General features: G+C 46.2%; 1 protein-coding gene across 1 annotated transcript in view; it reads right to left on the minus strand.

The window, feature by feature from the left end:
• FLNA (filamin A) overlaps positions 1-20374 on the minus strand; it is a 155116-nt gene extending 134742 nt beyond the window's left edge. The window contains exon 1 of the mRNA XM_056538301.1: positions 20359-20374. The gene's annotated coding sequence lies outside the window, so the exon portion shown is untranslated. The remainder of the gene's footprint in view (positions 1-20358) is intronic.
• Between the last annotated feature and the right edge of the window lie 1933 nt (positions 20375-22307).

The following is a 22307-nucleotide window of genomic DNA, read 5'->3' on the forward strand; positions in this document are numbered from 1 at the left end:
ACGATCAGACTTTTATCCTATATCCTGTGGATAGGGGATACGTTTTTTCCGCCACATATCTCCTTTAAATTTCCGTCATGTCATACATTTAGATCGCACAGGGTTTCAGTTCTGTTAATTGTTATGATGTTGCTGTGAGTTATAGCCGGGTGAAGCACACAGCAGCGCGCTTCACTCCATGGCCGGCCACTCAATCTGACTGATGTGCTCAATACGGTTTCCCAACCAATGTGTCTCCAGCTGTTGCAAAACTTCAACTCCCAGCATGCCCAGACAAGCCGTTGGCTGTCCAGGCATGCTGGGAGTTGTAGTTTTGCAACAGCTGGAAGCACACTGGTTGGGAAACACTGCCATAGACTAATATTTCCCAAGCAGTGTGCCCCCAGTTGTTGCAAAACTGCAAGTCCAAGCAAAGGACTGTCTGGGCATTCTAGGAGATGTAATTTTGTAACAGCTGGAGGCACCCTGTTTGGTAAACACTGTGCTAAGGTGTAGCAGGACTAAAAGGTAAGGAGTGGCACTTTGCATAGAAACATCAAAAGGGACCAGTGTACTTTACCTATTAGGCTAGGTTCAGACTACCGAATCTCCGGGCAGAAAATTTCCACCCGGAGATTCCGAGTGCGGCCAGCGCTGACTGAATCAGTCGGCGCTAGGACGGCGCGGACACTGCGGTCTCCAATAGACTGCAATGTGTTCCACGCGGATTTCCGCCTGAAGAAAGAGCAACCCCATTTTTCAGGCGTAAATTTCCAAGCGGATTTTCCATTCACAAATTCCGAAGTGTGAATTTGTGAACGGAAACCCATTCACTACACTAGACATTTTAGCAAGCGGAATTTCCGCCTGCAATTTCAAAGCGGAATTGCAGACGGAAATTCCGTAGTCTGAACCTAGCCTTATTGTTACCCCATTGTCCTAGGAATTCTTGGGGTCCCAGCAGTCATACACCAGATAGTCCAAGGGTTTGGGAAGTGAGATAAATATCCTGTTCCATCTGCCCTGTTTTTCGAAATCCTAGAGGAACCTAAAGAGTTAAATCATGTACAGAATTGGTAGAGCTGTCTGTACTTTAGCTTATCCAGGAGGATTCTGTAGAATATACCAGAACACCTGAACCATCAGAATGTGACTAATCGCTCGTATTCCCCTATGGAAAGTAAAACATTATTTGTAGCTACACTATAGCAGGAAAATTCCGATGTCATCTATTGTCTCCTGAAAATCCGAACAGGAATCTGATTCAGCTCACGGAATGATACCACAGCGAATGGAAGAAAAGTCATGTGTTATACCTGTCAGCGCGGAACTGAATTATCCCTGCAATGTGAATCACATTAGGTAACAATCATTGCTGTACTGTAAGGCTATGTTCACATGGAGGACAATTTGCAAAATGTTCACCCGGAAAACATGGGCGGACATTCCGCAAACAGAGAGTGCCAGGTGGAACATGCTGGCGCTAGGACCACTGGGAATTGTGCTTTCTCTATAGATGGCAATGAATTTCCAAGCAGATTCCACTTAAAGCGTACCCGTCAGATCCAACAAAAAAAAATGTTTTTTAAATATATCACTCAGTACCTAATCCTGACCATGTGCATCTGATTTTTATGTGTCTAGCTCCTTTATTTATTTTTTTATTACACTTTTAATTTAGCTCACTAGTCTGAATTCCTCTCAAAGGGAGGGGGCGTGGCCTCACTGTGCAGGTCTCCGCCCCCTCCCTCAGTATGCTGTCTGCTCACATCTCCCCTAGCATTAGCAAAATGACAACTCCCAGCTTGTCCTCACTGACAGTAGCGGGACACAAGATGACAGTGGGAGGATTTTTCGTCCAGCTCTGAGCCCTGCACTCACAGCTGTCAATCAAGGAAGTGTGTCCATGACATAGGTGATGACGCATGGACACAGCAGGACTAGTATGTGTCCAAGCAGGTAGGGGGGGGCAGTTGTATGACTGGCTTTTTCAGTATGAAATATAGAAAATTTTCTAATGAAAGCAATTGCAAAACCTATTGGTTATACATGCTTTACAACATATCAAAAGTTTTGGTATCTGACAGTGCCTATTTAAAGAATTTACATGTTCATTCTTTCGGCAGACACCAGAATCAGATTTTCCGTGGTTTAAACATCTGCTGCGGAAATTCTGCCGTGTGCACGGTGCAGCAGAATTCCACTGGAGACAAAGGGATTTTCCAAACTGAATTTCGCTTGGAAATTGCGTTGTGTGAACATAGCCTAATACTAGTGTAATATGCTCCCGTATATATCCCAACATGGAGCATGTCTGAAATACAACGCAGCTATGGAACAATGTCAGGCATGTTATACACTATTATCATTTATTATACCTTTATAGTATTTTAGATATTTTTTGTGCCATGCTAGGTGTAGGTGTGGCTTAAGAAATAGGGAATGGCTTAACAAGGTACATAACGTTTTGGCATCCAAAATTGGTATAAAATAAGCCAACAAAGAGGTTTTATCAAGTTAAGTGAAAGAGTTTACAGATGCGGCAAATTAAACATACATATCTGAGCCTTTTCAGCACTGTCCATTCTTCCACCGCTGTCCTGTTCACTTCAATGGGAAATGCTGCATTTCTTTCGCAGTAACTAAAAGTATGTTAATTGCAGGATGAGAACACAAACATTAAAGAGACTGTGGCGCTTACATGAGCACCACAGCCTCTTCAAACATTCCTTTGCCGATCTCTTATTAATAACCTATCCAGAATACATTCCATCATGATTTTCTATTGCTGCCTACATTTCTCATGAATCCTTTGCAGAGAGAGGGGGGTGGAGTCTCATCACCGAGGTTCCTCTAACAAAATCCCCTGGTGATCTAATAACCGAGCTAGACTCCAGAAGCCTAAACTGCTGTGATTCAAAAGTGGGTTGGGGTCAGTTCACATTATATGCAGCTTCTCTTATTCAAAGTGTGTTTTTTTAGAGAAATATTGCCATGATTTTTGACCATTAATCACGTATGTTTTATGAAGATATAAAGTGATAAGGTTATGTTCACATTTACTGTGTTTTTGAGGTCATTTGCCAAAGTGCTGTGATTTCTGCACAATAAAATGGTGCTAAGAAAAATCACAGCACCAAAGACAGAAAAAAGCACAGCAAAAATGGAACATGTGAACACAGCCTTAGGGGGGGTTGTACCACTTCTAGATATATACTTAACCCATAGAAATAGCAGCAGCAGTATACAGATTGAGCTGGGTGGGGTCTATGAGCAGCTAGAAGGGATCTGTTAGGGAGTGATGCCATCCTGTAGTTCACAGGAAGTCAGCTGATCCAGGAAAGACCACACATTAAAGCGCACCTGTCATATCACCGAAAAAAATAATGCTAAAATATTTTACCCAGGTCATGCAGATGCTTTACATGTCTTTATGTGTCTAGCTTCTGTATTTGGCTCACAAGTCCCTCTGTTCTGTGTCTTGCTCATTCTGACATCCACTGCTCAGGAAGGAGCACGTCGCAGGCGAGCACTCACTCACCATGGATTCACTTCCTCCCTGTGTCTGCTGTGCTGTGCTCTGTCTCTTCATCCAATCATTGCAGGCTGCTCTGTAACCCCCTCCTCTCTGTTTTCAGACAGGAGTCTGATACACAGCAGTGAGCACAGAGGAGTGCTAGTCCCTTCCTCACTTCCTGGACTTTTTCCCAGCCTGTGCTTCTGCTGGGACAAAGATGATGCTGCAGCCAGACAGGATCATGTTCTGGATGGTATGGGGACCCCTAGTGGTCTTTTATATAAGCCAATATTTCTATAAAAAGAAGATAAAAACTTTTGTATGAAGTATATGTTTTGACAAGTATGTGGGTCAGACTGTTGATCACATGGCCCAGTTACTGTAATGAACCCTATACAGTAGATGCAGCAGTTCTGGAATGAAACAGTTTGTGCTGTAGGACTAGTATTTATGAACCCGGAGTGCTTCTTTAAAAAAAAAAAAAAAAGTCATTAGTCTTTACTACGTTGCACATCTATAAGTAGAATCTAAAGAAGAGGTTAAAACTCTGCCCCATTTGAGCCATACAAAGACACTGGTAAAATAAAGTGATGGGAGAAAGTATGTAAGTGTGTTATAAACATCTGTTTCCCTGCATTGATTTGACTTGAGGCCGATCTTATCTACATTTGTCAAGAACCTGGTGTGACAGCTGTGAGTGTCCATTTGAACAAGTTCCAGTTCAGCAGCTTCCAGCCCACCCGTCCAGCCTTACTTGGGCATGTTCACGAACTCAGAAGAGTGCCCAAAGAATGCCCAAAGAATAATATTTCTAAAAGTTCCAGTGAAGCTGATCCTGACCTTACCAAAGTTTTCTTATCTTTATAAGTCAGGAGGAATTAAATAAAAGGCTGCTGGATAAATCTGTCATACACACACAAAGGTTGTGCACTTAGGAGAATGTGTAGGACTTTGTTTCCCAACCAGGGTGCCTCCAGCTGTTGCAAAACTACATCTCCAAGCATGCCCCGAAAGCCACCGGCTGTCGGGGCACGCTGGGAGTTGTAGTTTGGCAACAGGTGGAGCCACAATGGTTGGGAGACTCTGATCTAGTGTGAACAACGAAACTGCAATTAAAAGTGGATGTTCACATGTTCTGTATAGATGGAGGATGGACCCCTGGGGAATACCCTAAAAACCTGTATCTATGTCATTTAGTATAAAGATTTGAACCTGAACACTGTCCATATGACAAGCAGGATAGCATACTGGGAGTTAAAGTTTTACAACAGCTGGAGGCACACAAGCTGGAGGATAATATTGCTTCATAATTATAGATAATACGCTGATCACAAAGTGCACCAGTCCCCAACCACTAGACCACCCCGGCCCCTGTAAAGACCACCAGTGATCAGCTGTAATCTGTGCAGAAATCTGACAATAAATCATCATCCACATTGTCCACATTGCTCAATCTCCGCCCCGGAATATAGACTCTGTCTGAAGCAGGTGCCAGCGAAAGGACTTCGCACACGTGCGCCGTCTATAGAGACCGCAATGCACGCCAGCGGAATTCTGCCAAAAAAATTAACATGTACATTCTTTTGGCGGACGTTCGTTTCGTCAGGGAAATTACGCAGGGTGCACAGTGCAGCAGAATCCAATTTAAAGGGGTTATCCAGGAAAAACCTTATTTTTTTTTTATATTTATATATATATATATATATATATATATATATATATATATATATATATATCAACTGGCTCCAGAAAGTTAAACAGATTTTACTTCTATTAAAAAATCTTAATCCTTTCAGTACTTATGAGCTTCTGAAGTTAAGGTTGTTCTTTTCTGTCTAAGTGCTCTCTGATGACACCTGTCTCGGAAAACGCCCAGTTTAGAAGCAAATCCCCATAGCAAACCTCTTCTAAACTTGGCGGTTCCCGAGACACGTGTCATCAGAGAGCACTTAGACAGAAAAGAACAACCTTAACTTCAGAAGCTCATAAGTACTGAAAGGATTAAGATTTTTTAATAGAAGTAATTTACAAATCTGTTTAACTTTCTGGAGCCAGTTGATATATATAAAAAAGTTTTTCCTGGAATACCCCTTTAAATCAACGGAACCCTGCTGGATACATTTTACCAGTGTGGACGAGGCCTTTTTTTTTTTGTCTTCAATGGGATTCTGCTGCACTGTGCATGCTGCTGAATTTTAAATTCAAGTTCCGAACACTGCCAAAAGAATGAAAATGGTCATTATTTCGGAAGGATATATGCTCAGATACGAATTGCCATAAAAATTAAAGTGCATGTCAGTCGGTGCCTGCTGTGAACGGAGTGTCCGCACGGAATTTCTTGTATCCTTAGTGTAGTGTATATGAACCATTGTACCTCTAGCTGTTGTAAAACTACAACTTCCAGCATGTCGTTTTGTAACAGCTGTAGGCACACTAGTTGGAAAACACTGCCTTGGTGGGAGGACAACCTTGGTGGGAGGACAACCCCTTAACATTCAGCATTTTCTACACCAATGTCTGTGCAGAGTAAATAGGATTCTTTTTTATTTGCAACTGTAAAAAGTTATTCTGCACCTCCCAACAAAGTGAGAAAGATGAGCAAGTGTAAATTTGCTATGACTGCAAAGCAAACAGACACCAAGATGCACAGCATCCTGTGGGCGCTAAGGTGTAGGTGAACATACAATTGTATTACTGATGTATTTACTATGCTTATAAATTTGAGATATGTGCATAGAAAAAAAAATATTAGATAAAAAAATTATATATATATATATATATATATATATATATATATATACATATGAAAATATATACACATACACATTTGTCTACACAGTATCTTAGACTGTTCACACCTGCATCATCAAAATTGTCATTCACTTTTGTTATATGTCCCTGGGGGTTCTGAAGATAAGTGAAGACTGTTGCTCATGGGTAAACCCCTGAGCTATTAGCATTATTTGCCTTTGACACATGACTTCATTTAGATAGGCCATGAATATTAAACAGTGGGGGTGTCCAACACATGGGAACCCAAGAGCTTAAAGGGGTATTCCATCAACTGGCTCCAGATTTGTAAATTACTTCTATTAAAAAAATCTTAATCCTTCAAGTATATATCAGCTGATGAAGTTGAGTTGTTCTTTTCTGTCGGACAACAGAGCTCTCTGCTGACACTCTTTTTATTAGAAAAATACAAAACTTATCAAATACAAAACACAAAGCAAGCTTAACCAGCTATAACATAAATAAGAAATACTCTAGAACCAAAAACAAAACCTCATAAACAAAACCCTGCCTAACCGGCCAGCCCAGCTTTACTGAGATACTAAAATACTAAGATATTAAAGTATGCCCAAAATATCTAATCAAACACTCACACACTTACCGAAAATGAACATAAGAAAAATAAATAAATAAATAAAATAGCACAACTTGGCTTGTCAAAATATAAACATAAAAGTTATCATTATCCGACTATAACTCAAAACCATCCATACTTGGGAACACGCAACAAGAAAACTAAAACAGAAACGTAGCAAGCACACCTCAAAAAAAAAAAAAAAAAAAAAAAAAAAAAAAATTATATTTTTTGTACATATACATACATACAAACAAAAACTATAATAGTAATAATAATAATAATCATCAAAATAATCATATCACACATACATTCACTTACAAAACGTCCAAATTAACTGGATCCTCTATCCGGGACTAATGAAAATACCAAAGAAAACATAAAACAGACCAAATAACTGAAATAAACTAAATAAACCACATATCAACACAGCAACTGGTCCGGTTACCATAACGCTGAAACAATATGAAACAATATAGATATAACACAATATAGGTACAAAATTACTAAATATACTATATAAATAAAATATAATATAAACAAAATATATGCACTACAGAAAACCCCTACAAAATCAATAGAAAACCCTAGGAAAAACCCTACACTAAAACTGTACCCTCACCCACACCACCCCTCCTGTACATGGGTCAGAGTCCATACCGTTCTTACAGTTCACAAAGTCCAGTCCTTAACTGACCCATGTCAGGTCCCCCAAAGATGAACACCACCACCCACAAGCACACCCTCCCCACCTAGCACTCCTCCCAACCAACTTATACACAAACTTATACAAACTGAACCACAACCCACTTTAGGCCCAAGTTTGGTCGCCTGTAAGCCCTTCATACCATATCAGCTTAAAAACAAAACAAAAAGCTAGCGTGCACATGCATCAGCCCACCACCAGGGAGAAGGATGGCAGACTTGATACATTCAAAATAATTTTACACTCTTTCCCTAACTCCCCCTACAATTCTCCCTAATCCTATCCCTTCATTCAAACTAACCCTGTTCTCATCCTATCTCTGTCCCTCTGACACTGTCCCCAACCAAAATAAAGGTACTCTACCCAAAAGATCTAGTACCTAGGGCACATCAAAAGAAAACCCTCTCCACAGGAGAGAAGCCCTACTGGTACCAAGACTGCCATACTCCAAAGACCTGATCTTCCCAAGGTCACCGGTGATGTTCCTACAGACCTCCACCTCAGAGAGGATTTTCTGTTGGGTCGACACTAAGCACCGTGCGTTCCACGTGTAGTACCTAACCACTAAACTGACTAAGAATAAAGTGCCCCGATCTCGGCCACCCAGGTTCCTGAATGCCCCATAAGCCCACTCCTGATAGGTAAGGCCGGCAAGTTGACTCCAGCCGATGGAAGCGCCCACCCTGTTGTAAACTCCTATATTAAAGGGACAATGAAGCAGGAAATGGTCCATGCTTTCCAGCGTGTCCCCACACTCTTCTCGGGGACATCCCCGGTCATCAGAGTTCCTACACTTCAAATTGTCCCTCACATATAGCTTCCCCTGAAAGCAGCGCCAGGCCAAGTCCCAAAACTTCTGGGGGATCCTTTTCATGTTTAAAAGGTACAACCCCACCCTCAGATCCCGACCTGGGCAGTCCCTGAGCGCCAGAGGCTTCTGGAAGTGGGTCAACAGAACCCGTTTGTCAAGGAACTGCCTTGACTGGGTCCTGATCTCCCACACTCCCAGACCCCACCGACGTATCGCCTTCAGAGTCGGGGTAGCGTAAGCCGGAAGATATCCATGGGGCGTACGGAGGTCCTTCACTTGCCCTCCTGTCTCCCATTCCTGGAAGAAAGGCCGAAACCATTCCCTGCAGGAGTGTACCCACGGAGAAGCCCTCTCTGACCAGAGGTTTGAGATGTTAGCTTTCAAGAAGGTGTTGGTTAAGAACACCACAGGGTTTACCATAGATAAACCCCCTAGTCTCCTCGTGCGGTACGTAACCTCCCTCTTGACTAGGTTCATCCTGTTCCCCCATAACAGTTGGAAAAACAGGCTGTAGACCCTAGTGTAGTAAGCCTCTGGCAGGATACATACGCTGCCCAGATAGATAAACAAGGGGAGCAGGTACGATTTGATCAGGTGTACCCTTTCCCTGAGGGTCATAGACCAACCCTTCCACTGGTCCACCTTCTGAGTGGCATCCTGGAGCTTACCATCCCAGTTTTTGGTGGGATAATCATCCTGGCCGAATATGATGCCCAACACTTTTGCTGACTCTTGGGGCCCTGGAAGGGTGTCCGGGAGATCAAACGTGGGATCTCCCCTTCCCAGCCAGAGACTCTCACACTTATCCCGGTTGATCTTAGACCCGGATGCCTCCGAGTAGCGGTCCACTTCCGACATCACCACATCGACCTCCTCTCGCGAGGACACGAAAATGGTGACATCGTCAGCGTACGCCACCACTCTCTGGGCGACATCCAGCTCTGCCAGGTTCATCCCGACGCCCGCCAACGGCCCACAATCTACCCTCCGGACGAAGGGATCGATTGCGAACACGTATAATAGCGGGCTCAAAGGACAACCCTGACGGACTCCGGACCCCACCTCAAAAGAGCGGCCAGACCAACCGTTCACCAGTGGGAAACTCTCTGCCCCTGCATACAAGATCTTAAGCCAATTCACAAAAGTACTCGGTAAGCCATATCTCAGGAGGACGGACCAGAGGTACTCGTGGTTCACCCGATCAAACGCTTTGGCCTGATCCAGGGACAGCAAGTACCCCTTCCAGAAACCCGCACTACTCCTCTCCACTGCCTCCCTGACACTAAGGACCGCACTTAAGGTGCTTCGGCCTGGAACAGAGCAGTGCTGAGCTCCTGAAAGGAACCGGGGTGCAAACTTCACCAGCCGATTAAACAGTATCTTGGCCAGAAGCTTCCTGTCCGTATTGAGAAGAGCTATGGGCCTCCAATTCTCAATACGGCTGGGATCTTTACCCTTTGATAGAAGAATCAGGGCTGACCTCCTCATTGACTTCGGCAGAGTGCCCGAGGAGAGACACTCATTGAATACCTCAGTCAAGAGGGGAGCTAAAGACTCCTTAAAGGTCCTGTACCACTCGGATGTTAAGCCATCCGGACCCGGCGACTTCTTAGGGGCAAGCCCCTCGATCGCCAGTCTCACTTCCTCTTCCCTGATTCCTTCTGCCAAAACATCAAGAGAGGGGTCTACCCCTGGCTCAGGAATGGTTTCAGCCAGGAAAGCCGACATCTTGTCTCGATCTAGATCCTTCCTCCCCAAGAGGTGCGAGTAGAAGGATCTGACGACCTCCAAGATCCCTGATCTGGACCGATTCAGAGATCCTGTACTATCAATCAGTCCTGAAATGACTTTACTACTCACTGACATCTTACAGTTTCTGTAAGGGTCGGGCGAGCGGTACTTCCCGAAATCCCTCTCAAAAACCAAAGATGCGTGCCTATCGTACTGACACCTCATCAGCAAGGATTTCACTCTGGAGATATCCTCTCGGCTACCTCCAGTCGAGACGAGAAGCTCGAGTTTCCTCCTCAGACCCTGATACAGGCGATACCTGTTCAGGGACCTGAGGCTCGAGAGCCGGCGGAAGAACCCCGCAACCCGCTTCTTGAATATCTCCCACCACTCTGACTTACTACTACATAGGCCCAGTAAAGGTACCTGACTCTGAAAAAAATCCTCAAAGGACTGTCTTATCTCCGCTTCCTCCAGGAGGGACGAATTCAGCTTCCAATAACCTTTTCCCATCCGGGGGGTCTCTGAAACATTCAGGGAAAACAAAATCATACAGTGGTCGGAGAACTCCACCTCAACCACGGACACTGCGGAAGAGACGGCTTCCTCCTTTAAATAAAACCTATCTATCCTAGACCTGCGACTACCTTGATGATAGGTGAAACCCGTGTGGCCTGAGGGGCTCCGGATGTGGGCGTCCTCTAGGCGAGCTTCTCTAGCTATGCTAATCAGTGCCACACTATCGCAAGTCAGCGGACCATTGGAGCCTCTCCTATCTTGGGACCTCGTGACATTATTGAAGTCCCCTCCAAAGATCACTTGCCGACTCGTAAAAAGAAAGGGCTTAATCCTCATAAAGAGATCTTTACGGCCCCGCTTAGTTTGTGGGGCGTAGATGTTAATGAGCCGGAGCTCTTGTCCCTTCATGAAGACATCTAAGATCAGGCACCTCCCCATTTCTAACTCAATAACCCGTCTGCATTCAACAGGAGCGGTAAAAAGGACCGCCACCCCACTATACGGCTCAGCCGCAAGAGACCAGTGGGAGGGACCGCGCCTCCACTCTCTTCTGGCTTTTACCAGGGAGGCTAAATCTGACAACCTGGTCTCTTGCAGATACAAAATGTCGGCTTCAACACGGCCGAGAAAATCAAAGGCTGCGAATCTAGCCGTATCAGACTTTATGCTGGCACAGTTAATAGATGCCAGTGTCAGTGGGGTGAGTGCCGCCATCCTGGGTGATTGAGTTAGATGGCCTCACCCTTTAAACCTTCTTCCTCTCCTTCCCTCCACCCCCATCTGAATCGGAGGAAGACCCTTTGCCTCTTTTTAAACTCAGGGATATATCCATCCCAGGATCTTTACCTCCAGCATCTGGTGTTACCTCTCCCCCTGAGGAAACTGCCCCAGAGGAAGGAGGCTCGGCACCTCCTGGAGGCCGCACTGCCTCCGGACCCTCGAGAAGAGGAGGGGAGATGGTATCCCCAAGGGCCTCATATCGATTTGAAAGGACGATCAGAGGGTCAGAGACTGAGTTGTTCCTTCTATGGTCTGAGGCTACAACTGAAGAGGAGGACGGCGCTGCCTTACTCTTACCCTTCTTCCTCCTCTTCTTCTTTTCCTGGCCACCATTTACTGTCTGCCCCTCCTTCTCCTCCTCATCCACAGTTTCGGATTCAGAGGCATGACTGGAGGAAGGAGCATCTTGATATTCTTCCCTACGCAGTCTCCCTATCTCCTCATCCAGTTCGGCCCCACCCAAAGCCTCAGAGTTATTCTGACCTCCTTCTGAGCCAGTGTCTGGAGTGGGACCCCGAGCTACCCCTGGCACCTGGGCATTCTCAAGGGCCCTCTCCAACCTGCGCTTCTCCTCTCGCCTCCGCATAGAGGGGGTCTTATGTTTTTCCTTCACTGGCTTTGGTGCCCCCTCTCCTCCACTAGTCCCCTCCCCCGCCGGGGCAACCGTTAGGCTCTCCCCAGCTGGGGCGGTCACAGCGTTGGAGAACGAGCGTGGACACCGGCTGAACGGGTGACCTAAGTCACCACACAAGTTACACCGAATCTGCCCACAGGTGGCCGCCAGATGACCCACCCCACAGCAGAGGGCGCATATCTGCTGAGTGCAGTTGGCACTAAAGTGGTTTGGGTCACCACACCTGTGACACAGCCTCGGCTGCCCCTGGTAGAAGATCTGAATCCTGTCGCGTCCCAGAAAGGCGGCCGAAGGGATGTGGGTGACCGTGTTCCCTGAACGCCTGAGACGAACGGAAAACGTCCAGGCCCCAGACCATATATTGTGCTCGTCAAAGTTCTTCCGGGGGACGTCCGTCACCTCCCCGTACCTGCCCAGCCAGGTCATAATGTCATAACAAGAAAGTGACTCGTTACGGGTCAAAACGGTCACTTTCTTTACCATACTCTGGCGAGATACCGCTTTTACAGCGAAATCTCGCCATCCGGGCTCGTTTTTCATCAGCTCATAATTAGACCAAAAGAGATCTAGTCCTTCCGGCCTAACAAAGCTGACGTCAAACTCGGAGGAGCCGAAGGGGTGAATCAGGGCAAAGATGTCCCCAGCCCTGAAACCCATCTGGAAAAGAAGCTCCACCACCTTGCCCCTTTGGGGGCACGCATCTTCGCCTTTCCAGACCAAACGGGCCACATTCCTGCGACCTACCTCCTGCCCGTGTGTCTGGAGGGACCATACGGTCTCCCCATTCCTCTCTCGGAACGCTCCCAGACCATGTCTCTCCACCCAAAAAGACAGGTCCATCTCCTTTCCCTCTACCTGGAGCGTCCTTTCTCCTCTCTTTAGTGCCTCCAGGAGACGCCGTTGCAACTGACCTTCACCAGATGCAGGAGGTAAAGATCCTACTGAACCCCCAGCCGCCACACTTGCATAACTCCTGACGACCGGGGGGGCAGCCGGACCAGACACCGTCCCTACATCCCCGCCTAGGCCACCTGTACTGCCACAAAAGCCACTCTTATTCCTACCATCCACACCACTACTACTACTACTCTCATTCACACAACTACTCCTCCCATCTGCACCACTACCACTCCTCTCATTTACACCACTACCACCTCTCCTATTCACTCCACTATCACCACTCTTAATCACTCCACTACCACTCCTCCCATCTGCACCACTACCACTCCTCTCATTCACTCCACTATCACCACTCTCATTCACACCACTACCACTCCTCCCATCTGCACCACTACCACTCCTCCCATCTGCACCACTACCACTCCTCCCATCTGCACCACTACCACTCCTCCCATCTACACCACTACCACTCCTCTCATTCACTCCACTATCACCACTCTCATTCACACCACTACCACTCCTCCCATCTGCACCACTACCACTCCTCCCATCTGCACCACTACCACTGCCACATACACCCCTCTCATCCACAGCACTACCACTCCCATCTTTCACACACCTTGTATTAACATTGCTTTTATTGACAGTATTTTTGGGATCAGCAGCTGCTTCACCCACTACCTCTGGGCTGGCCTGGACATGCTTTAGCTTGGCCTTTTTGTACATTCTCAGGTCGCCGGCAGCTGCCATTGTCGGCGACGCTGACTCCTCCTCCATTCGAGATGTCACCGCCGACATCACCTCCCGAAGCTGAGGCTGCCCCTCCAGGCGCACCTCCACCACTCCTCCTGCCACTGATGTGCAGGGACTCCCCTCTCTCACAGGGGAGATCCCTGCAGTGCCTGCGCCACACACTGTGCCCAACCGCACAGGCTCAGCAGCAGGTTCTGACACCTGGACGCTCCCCCCCCTCTCAGGGGAGTGCCCCGCAGCACCGACACTACTAGCAGCGCCCAGGGGACCGCCCCCCAAGCAGAAGATCTCACCACACACCTCAGGCGCCTGGACACTCCCCCCCCTCTCAGGGAAGTGCCCCGCAGGGCTAGTAACATTGCCCACAATACTCAGGGAACCGCTCCCCTTGCAAACTGCCGCATAACTATTGCCCACTATTAGCCTGTCCTGCTCTTCCCTACCAGCAGGACGCGTGACTGTAGCACCCGCGGCCATGTTGGATGCAGCACTGTACCCCCCGTGCTGGTCCCGTTCCACAGCAGAAGCGGGATCTGGCAGGGTGGGGGGCCCAGCAGCCTGAACCAACTTTTCAGGTGGCCCAGACTGCTGGATAGGAGAGAAAACAAACTTTATCTGCTCCTCAGCCTTTTTCTTCTTCCTCTCCTCAGGGCCCAGGTCCTGGCCAAAACTGAAATTTTCCAGACGGGTGGGTGACTCCTGCATCACTATGGCCCGCAGGAGCCCCCCACAGACCAGTCCACTGTCACCGCCATCATTACTGTCACTTTCCTCAGAGGTGGCTGGTAGGGCGACTTGGGCAGGGTTGATGTAATCCGCACTCGGGGTGACAGAGGTCTTAGGGGTACACGGGGTATCACACACATCCCCCTCACTCTCATCACCCTCACTGCCGCCATCTCCCTCACCACCTTCCTCCATCTTCTCCTCCGTGACACACAAGCACTCTTCCTCCCCCTGACTATCCTCTTCCTCCTTCACAGGGGTCCGCATGGTTTTATAGCGGTCTTCATTCTTTAATTTTTCTTTAAACATGCCTGCTCCCTCTACAATCAGCATTCGGGCTCTCACCACCTCCTGCTCCTCTGCCTTCAGCTCACACACCCTGGCAGCAAACTTAGCCCTCATAGCCTTGGCAGAGTTATCTGTTTGGTAGCGAGCAAACTTCAGGTCTTCCCTTATGATTTTCAGCTTTTTCCCCAGCTGCTCATATTCTACAAGATTTGCCTGCATGCGGGAACCGAAAGTAGCTAGCGACTCCCTGGGACCCTTCACCCCCCATTGCTGGGGTTCCATAGTATCAGACACAGTCCCCGAAGACATAACCATAAGCTTCTTACCGGACGCCTTGCGGTTTCCAGCGAAGGACGGGGGAGTGGGCTCCACATTACTGCGGAGCCTGCTGGATCTTCTCACCCTGTCCTTGGAATCGGCCGTAGCTCTCTCACTCCCACCCCCCTCCGGCCTAGTTCGAGGGGTGGAAGTCTGGGGCTCCATAGCAGGAGGCTCTCCCAAGGAAGCTGCCACCCTCCTGGGGAAAAGGCTGTAGGAAACACTGCTTCAATCCTCTCTCTCTGGAAGTCAGACACACCCAACAGCTGCTGTGTTCCACAGGAAGTGCTTTCTGCTGACACCTCTGTCCATGTCAGGAACTGTCCAAAGTAGGAGCAAATCCCCATAGCAAACCTCTCCTGCTATGGAGCAGAGAGCACTGTTGTCAGACAGAAAATAACAACTCAACTTCAGCAGCTGATAAGTACTGGAAGGATTAAGATTGTATAATAGAAGTAATTTACTAATTTGTTTCATTTTCTGGAGCCAATTGATATGAAAAAATATATATTTTACTGGAATACCCCTTAAAGGGGTACTCCACCCCTAGACATCTTATCCCCAATCCAAAGGATAGGGGATAAGATGTCTGATCGTGGGGATCCTGCCGCTGGGGACCCCTGGCATCTCCGCTGCGGCACCCCACTATCATTACTGCACAGAGCCGCTGGGGACCCCCACAATATAGCATGCGGCACCCACCTGTTTCTTCTCCGGAAGCGCTGGAGGGTCTGGGTCCCGACCACCGGAACGGAAGTCCGTGACGTCACGACTTCGCCCGTTAAGCATACTAGCCAGCCTCCAGCTGATTCTTGCAGCTGAGGGCCGGCGTTAATAGCCGACATGCGGCAATCGCAGCGGCCGGCTATTACCCCTTTAGATCGCCGCTGTCAAAGCTTACAGCGGCATCTAAAGTTACCTTTAATTGCTCCCTGGTGGTCCAGTGGGGTGGATCGCCCCCCCCCCCCCCCCAGCAGCGCGATCGTGCGCGGGGGGGGGGGGGGGGGCGATCCACTTCTGAGGTAGCTGGAGGGTTTACCTCTGTTCCTGTGTCGGCTGCTGCGCTGTGCATGATAAAGCCTGCCAGGACCAGGCTTTATCAATCAAGCGCAGAGCACACAGATCAATGTGGTTCTATGGAACGACATTGATCTGTATGAGAAATCTAATGATTCCTCCAAAAAGTCACCTAAGGGGACTAAAAGTGTTAGAGAAAAAAAAGTAAATTTTTTTTTTTTTTTTTTAAACACACACATTAACCCTTAATGCTTATTAAAAGTTCAAATCACCCCCCTTTTCCCAAATTCCATATAGAAAATATATAAACATAATAAAAATAAACATATGTGGTATCGCCGCATGCGTCCATGTCCAAACTAAACTAACTAAAAATATAAGGTTAATTTAACCGCGCGGTTAATGGCGTACATGTTAAAAATTCCAAAGTCCAAAATTGCATATTTTTGGTCACTTTGTATACACTAAATTTTTTTAAAAAAGTGATCAAAAAGTCCAAACAAAACAATCATAGTACCGATAAAAACTTCAGATCGTGGGGCAAAAGATGAGGCCTCATACCACCCCGTAAACCGAAAAATAGAAAAGTTATAGGAGTACGAACAGGAAAATTTTAAACATACAAATTTTGGTGCATGTAGTTATAATTTGTTTTAAGTAGTAAAATAAAGAAAACCTATATAAATTAGGTGTCATTGTAACCGTATGGACCTACAGAATAAATATATGGTGTCATTTCTACTGAAAAGTGCAATGTGTAGAATCGGAAGCCCCCAAAATTTACAAAATGGAATTTTTTTTTCCAATTTTGTCCAACAAATATTTTTTTTCTGGGTTCGCGGTAAATTTTGTGATGAAATAATTGATGTAATTACAAAGTACAATTGGTGACGCAAAAAATAAGCCCTCATATGGGTCTGTAGGTGCGAAATTGAAAGCGTTATGATTTTTAGACGGTAATGAGGGGAAAATTTTTGTGGAAAAACCAGTGGCCCTTAAGGGGTTAATGCAGTGAGGGGGACAAACTAAGCTCCAGGAAAAAACTTTTTTTTATGTATCAACTGGCTCCAGAAAGTTAAACAGATTTGTAAATTACTTCTATTAAAAAATCTTAATCCTTTCAGTACTTATGAGCTTCTGAAGTTAAAGGGGTACTCCGGTGAAAACCTTTTTTCTTTTAAATCAACTGGTGGCAGAAAGTTAAACATATTTGTAAATTACTTCTATTAAAAAATCTTAATCCTTCCAGTACTTATTAGCTGCTGAATGCTACAGAGGAAATTCCTTTCTTTTTGGAAAACTGATGACATTACGAGCACAGTGCTCTCTGCTAACATCTCTGTCCATTTTAGCAACCATGCATAGCAGATGGGCAGCATGGGCTCAGTGGTTAGCACTGCTGCTATGCAGTGCTGGGGACTTGGGTTAAAGTCCCACTAAGGACAACAATAAATAAAGCGTTATTATTATTATAATAACGTCAGCAGAGAGAACTGTGTTCGTGATGTCATCAGAGAGCATTCCAAAAAGAAAAGAATTTCCTCTGAAGTATTCAGCAGCTAATAAGTACAGGAAGGATTAAGATTTTTTAATAGAAGTAATTTACAAATATGTTTAACTTTCTGCCACCAGTTGATTTAAAAGAAAAAAGGTTTTCACCGGAGTACCCCTTTAAGGTTGTTCTTTTCTGTCTAAGTGCTCCCCATAGCAAACCTCTTCTAAACTGGGCGGTTCCCGAGACACATGTCATCAGAGAGCACTTAGACAGAAAAGAACAACCTTAACTTCAGAAGCTCATAAGTACTGAAAGGATTAAGATTTTTTTAATAGAAGTAATTTACAAATCTGTTTAACTTTCTGGAGCCAGTTGATATATAAAAAAAAGTTTTTTTCCTGGATAACCCCTTTAAGATTAGCTGAACAAGCATGTGTTTTTAATGGAGAGAGAGGGGAAGCTGCTGCCAGAAAACTTTGGAAGCGGCTAATCGTTCCTGAGAACTAATGGATCAGACATCTAACTGCCTGATACTTCTCCCCGATCATCTGTCAGGGAGTGTTGGGCCATTTACATTAATTAGGTAGTTGGCTGGTTGTGCCAAAAAGAAGAGTTTAGCCAACTAATGAAATGTGTATACATGTACATGTCACAAAGACATGCAAAAGTTTTGATCTGTTGGGGTCTCAGTGCTAAACAAGCTAGGCGAAGCATGTAGTTGTGCGTTCACTACCCGGCTTGCTGTGATCTTCATCTAGTTTCATTAGACCAGTGTTTTTCTACCAGGGTGCCGAAGGCTGTCCGGGCATGCTGGAAGTTGTAGTTTTGCAACAGCTGGAGGCACCCTGGTAGAAAAACACTGCATTAGACAGTCTCTATAGAATTGTAGTGGTGCCCACGTAGTGCTACTGGATGGAGATTGCAGCAAGCAGGGGAGTGAAGTGCACAGAGAAGTGGTGGAAGCCTCAGCAGTGAGACCCCGACCAAGCAAAACCTCTCTGTGACTTCTCAACATTTTTTTTTTTTTTTTTTAATGAAAGGAATCCAGGAAAGAGAAAGATGGCTTCTTGGCCCCCTCCAGCCTACTTGTGACTGAGTCAATTTGTGTTACTCCCATTGGTTATTAGCTTCTGAAGTTGAGTTGTTGTCTCTGCTCTCTGATGATTCACAGTTCCTATGGGGATATTCTCCCATCATGCACAGCTCCCGGGACGTGACATCATCATTGAGCAGTTAGACAGAAAACTTCAGAAGCTAATAACTATTGGAAGGATTAAGATTTTTTTAATAGAAGTAATTTACAAATATGTTTAACTTTCCGGAGCCAGTTGCTATATATAAAAAAAGGTTTTGCCTGGAATACCCCTTTAAGGACAGGAGTGAGCACAGAGGAGTGCTAGTCCCACCCTCACTTCCTGGACTTTGTCCCAGCCTGTGCTTTAGCTGGGACAAGGATGATGCTACAGTCGGACATGATTATTTTCTGGATGGTATGGGGACCCCTAGTGGTCTTTTTTATAAGCCATGATTTCTATAAAAAGGAGAGAATATTTTCTATAAAGTATATTAGAAAGGTTAATGTTTTGCCAAGATGTATAACATATAAATAGTTTTGATTTTAATAGTGCCCATTTAAAACGTCACTGTCTTTTATAAACATCTGACATGTTTTCCAGGCATGTCAAAGGTTTAGATGGCATCAGTGGTTGATGAGCGCGGTAGCCATTGCAGTCGATGAAGCGCATCAGTTGGATGTGACTGTCGGCCAGGAAGTCAAGCGTGCACCTGGTTATAAGTCACAATCGCAGCGGGTCTCAGCACTGAGATCTAAGCTTTTGGCGTGTTAGAGCAACATTTCAAAGGTGTATATAAATGACAGTAATGCTTCAACAAAGTAAATGAGGGTAAATGACTTATGTTGGCTTCCATTTCATGAATGACTGTTTCACCTTTCATGTGACTCCTCTCATCATTCTCTTCGCATCTTCTGCTGATGTCACATACACTATTCCCATCATGTATTGTGAGGCCGAGTGTCTACACATCAGCAGCAAGAAGTGAATAAACGGGACGGTCCTTTAAAGTCTCATACAGAGTAGGGATCGACCGATATTGATTTTTTTAGGGCCGATACCGATAACCTGTGAACTTTGAGGCCGATAGCCGATAACTTATACCAATATTCCGGTATAAATTATCGGCTATTTCTCCCCCCTGCCCCACAGAAGCCGCTGCAGATCAATGATTTAAAGCGGGTGCTTTAAATCAATGAATTGCAGTGGCTTTTGTGGGGCCAGGGACCGCCGCCACCCGCTTCTCTCCCCCTGCCTGTCCTGGGGTCCTCCTGAGTCCAACCACCACCGCCACTGCCCCCCCCCCCCACCTATCCTCTGGCCAGAGACTGCCACCGCCCGCTTCTCTCCCCCTGCCGGTCCTGAGTCCAACCACCGCCGTTGCCCCATTGCCTCCCCCATCCCCGGTTTTATAATTACCTGTTCCCGGGGTCCGCACTACTTCTGGCGCGTCCTGAGCTGTCACTGTGCGCACTGACAGTGATGTCGCGTTGAGGACGTCACTCATAATAGCGCAGGACGCCGCAGAAGCCAGAACAGGTAATTATAAAACTGGGGATGGGGGAGTCAATGGGGCAGCGGCGGTCTCTGGCCGGGGGGCGGGGCATTATCGGCATATCGGCAAGGTAATTGCCGATAACGATAACGTCCAAAATCGTAAATATCGGCCAATAATATCAGTCAAACCGATAATCGGTCGATCCCTAATACAGAGAATGCCCTGCTAGTCTAGGCCAGTGTTTCTTACCAGCCAGTGGGCCTCCAATTGTTGCAAAACTACAACTTCCAGCAAGTCTGAACAGCCGAAGGCAGTCTTCTCAATGAATGCATAATAACTGAGGACGTGAAAATCTGCCACAGAAATCTTGGGTCTATCTAAAATATAGATAATGAAATGGAAAATTAGATAAGAAAATCTCACCAAAAAAAAAATTATTTATAAAATATATTTAACATAAGACTTGATTTAAACACTAGGTTACAGCAATCAATAGATAGAGGTGGGTAAAGCGGACGGCAGCGCTCATTTGGGGAGATTGGTTCCATTATAGTCTATGAAGCCAATCGGCTGCAAAGTGATGGATTGATTGCCAAGCCAGGGAGTGAAGCGGACTGCCCTATACTTCATCTGGTTATATATAGCAATCAGTGGGGATCTCAACACCAATCTCAGACCTCACCCAATCAAAAATGTTTTCATGTCTGCATGACAGCAATCGGTGGGGGTCTTAGCTCCGCTCTCAGACCCCAAGTCAAAACTTTTGACATGTCTGCAATTGGTGGTGGTCTCAGCACTGATCTCAGACCCCACCCAATCAACACTTTTGACATGTCTGCAATTGGTGGTGGTCTCAGTACTGATCTCAGACCCCACCCAATCAACACTTTTGACATGTCTGCATGACAGCAATTGGTGGGGGTCTCAGCACCAATCTCAGACCCCACTCCATCAAAACTTTTGACATATCTGCATGACAGCAATCAGTGAGGGTCTCAGCACCGATATCTGGCCCTGCCCAACCAAAACTTTTGACATGTCTGCACAACACCTGTGGGGTCTTAGCACTAACCTTAGACTCTGCCCAATTAAAACTTTTGACATATCTTCATGACAGAAAACAGTGGGGGATCTCAGACCCCGCCCAATCAAAACTTTTTGACATGTTTGCTTTTTTTATGACAGTAAATCTTTAAAGGGGTACTCCGGTGGAAAACTTTTTTTTTTTTTAATCAACTGGTGCAACAAAGTTAAACAGATCTGTAAATTACTTCTATTAAAAAATCTTAATCCTTTCAATGCTTATTAGCTGCTGAATACTACAGAGGAAATTGCTACAGAGGAGCTCTCTGCTGACATCATGACCACAGTGCTCTCTGCTGACACCTCTGTCCATTTTAAGAACTGTCCAGAGTAGGAGAAAATCCCCATAGAAAATATATGCTGCTCTGGTCAGTTCCTAAAATGGACAGAGATGTCAGCAGAGAGCACTGTGCTCGTGATGTCAGCAGAGAGCTCTGTGTTCCAAAAAGAAAATAATTTCCTCTGTAGTATTCAGCAGCTAATAAGTACTGGAAGGATTAAGATTTTTTAGTAGAAGTAATTTACAAATCTGTTTAACTTTCTGGCACCAGTTGATTTAGAAAAAAAAAGTCTTCCACCGGAGTACCCCTTTAAAGGGGTATTCCGCCCCTAGACATCTTATCCCCTATTCAAAGGATAGGGAATAAGATGTCAGATCACCGGGGTCCCGCTGCTGGGGACCCCGGGGATCGCTGCTGCGGCACCCCGCTATCATTAATGCGCAGAGCGAGTTCGCTCTGCACGTAATGACGGGCAATACAGGGGCCGGAGCATCGTTACGTCACGGCTCCGCCCCCTCGTGACGTCACAGCCCGCCCCCGTCAATACAAGTCTATGGGAAGGGGGCGTGGCTGCCACGCCCCCTGCCATAGACTTGCATTGAGGGGACGGGCCGTGATGTCATGAGGGGCGGAGCCATGACGTCACACTGCTCCGGCCCCTGTATTGCCCGTCATTACGTGCAGAGCATACTCGCTGTGTGCAGTAATGATGGCGGGGTGCCGCAACGGCGATCCCCGGGGTCCCCAGCAGCGGGACTGCAGCGATCTAACATCTTATCCCCTATCCTTTGGATAGGGGATAAGATGCCAGGGGCGGAGTACCCCTTTAAAGCC

Source organism: Hyla sarda, chromosome 9 (assembly GCF_029499605.1).
Source record: "Hyla sarda isolate aHylSar1 chromosome 9, aHylSar1.hap1, whole genome shotgun sequence".
In the NCBI taxonomy this organism is placed as follows: Eukaryota; Metazoa; Chordata; class Amphibia; order Anura; family Hylidae; genus Hyla; species Hyla sarda.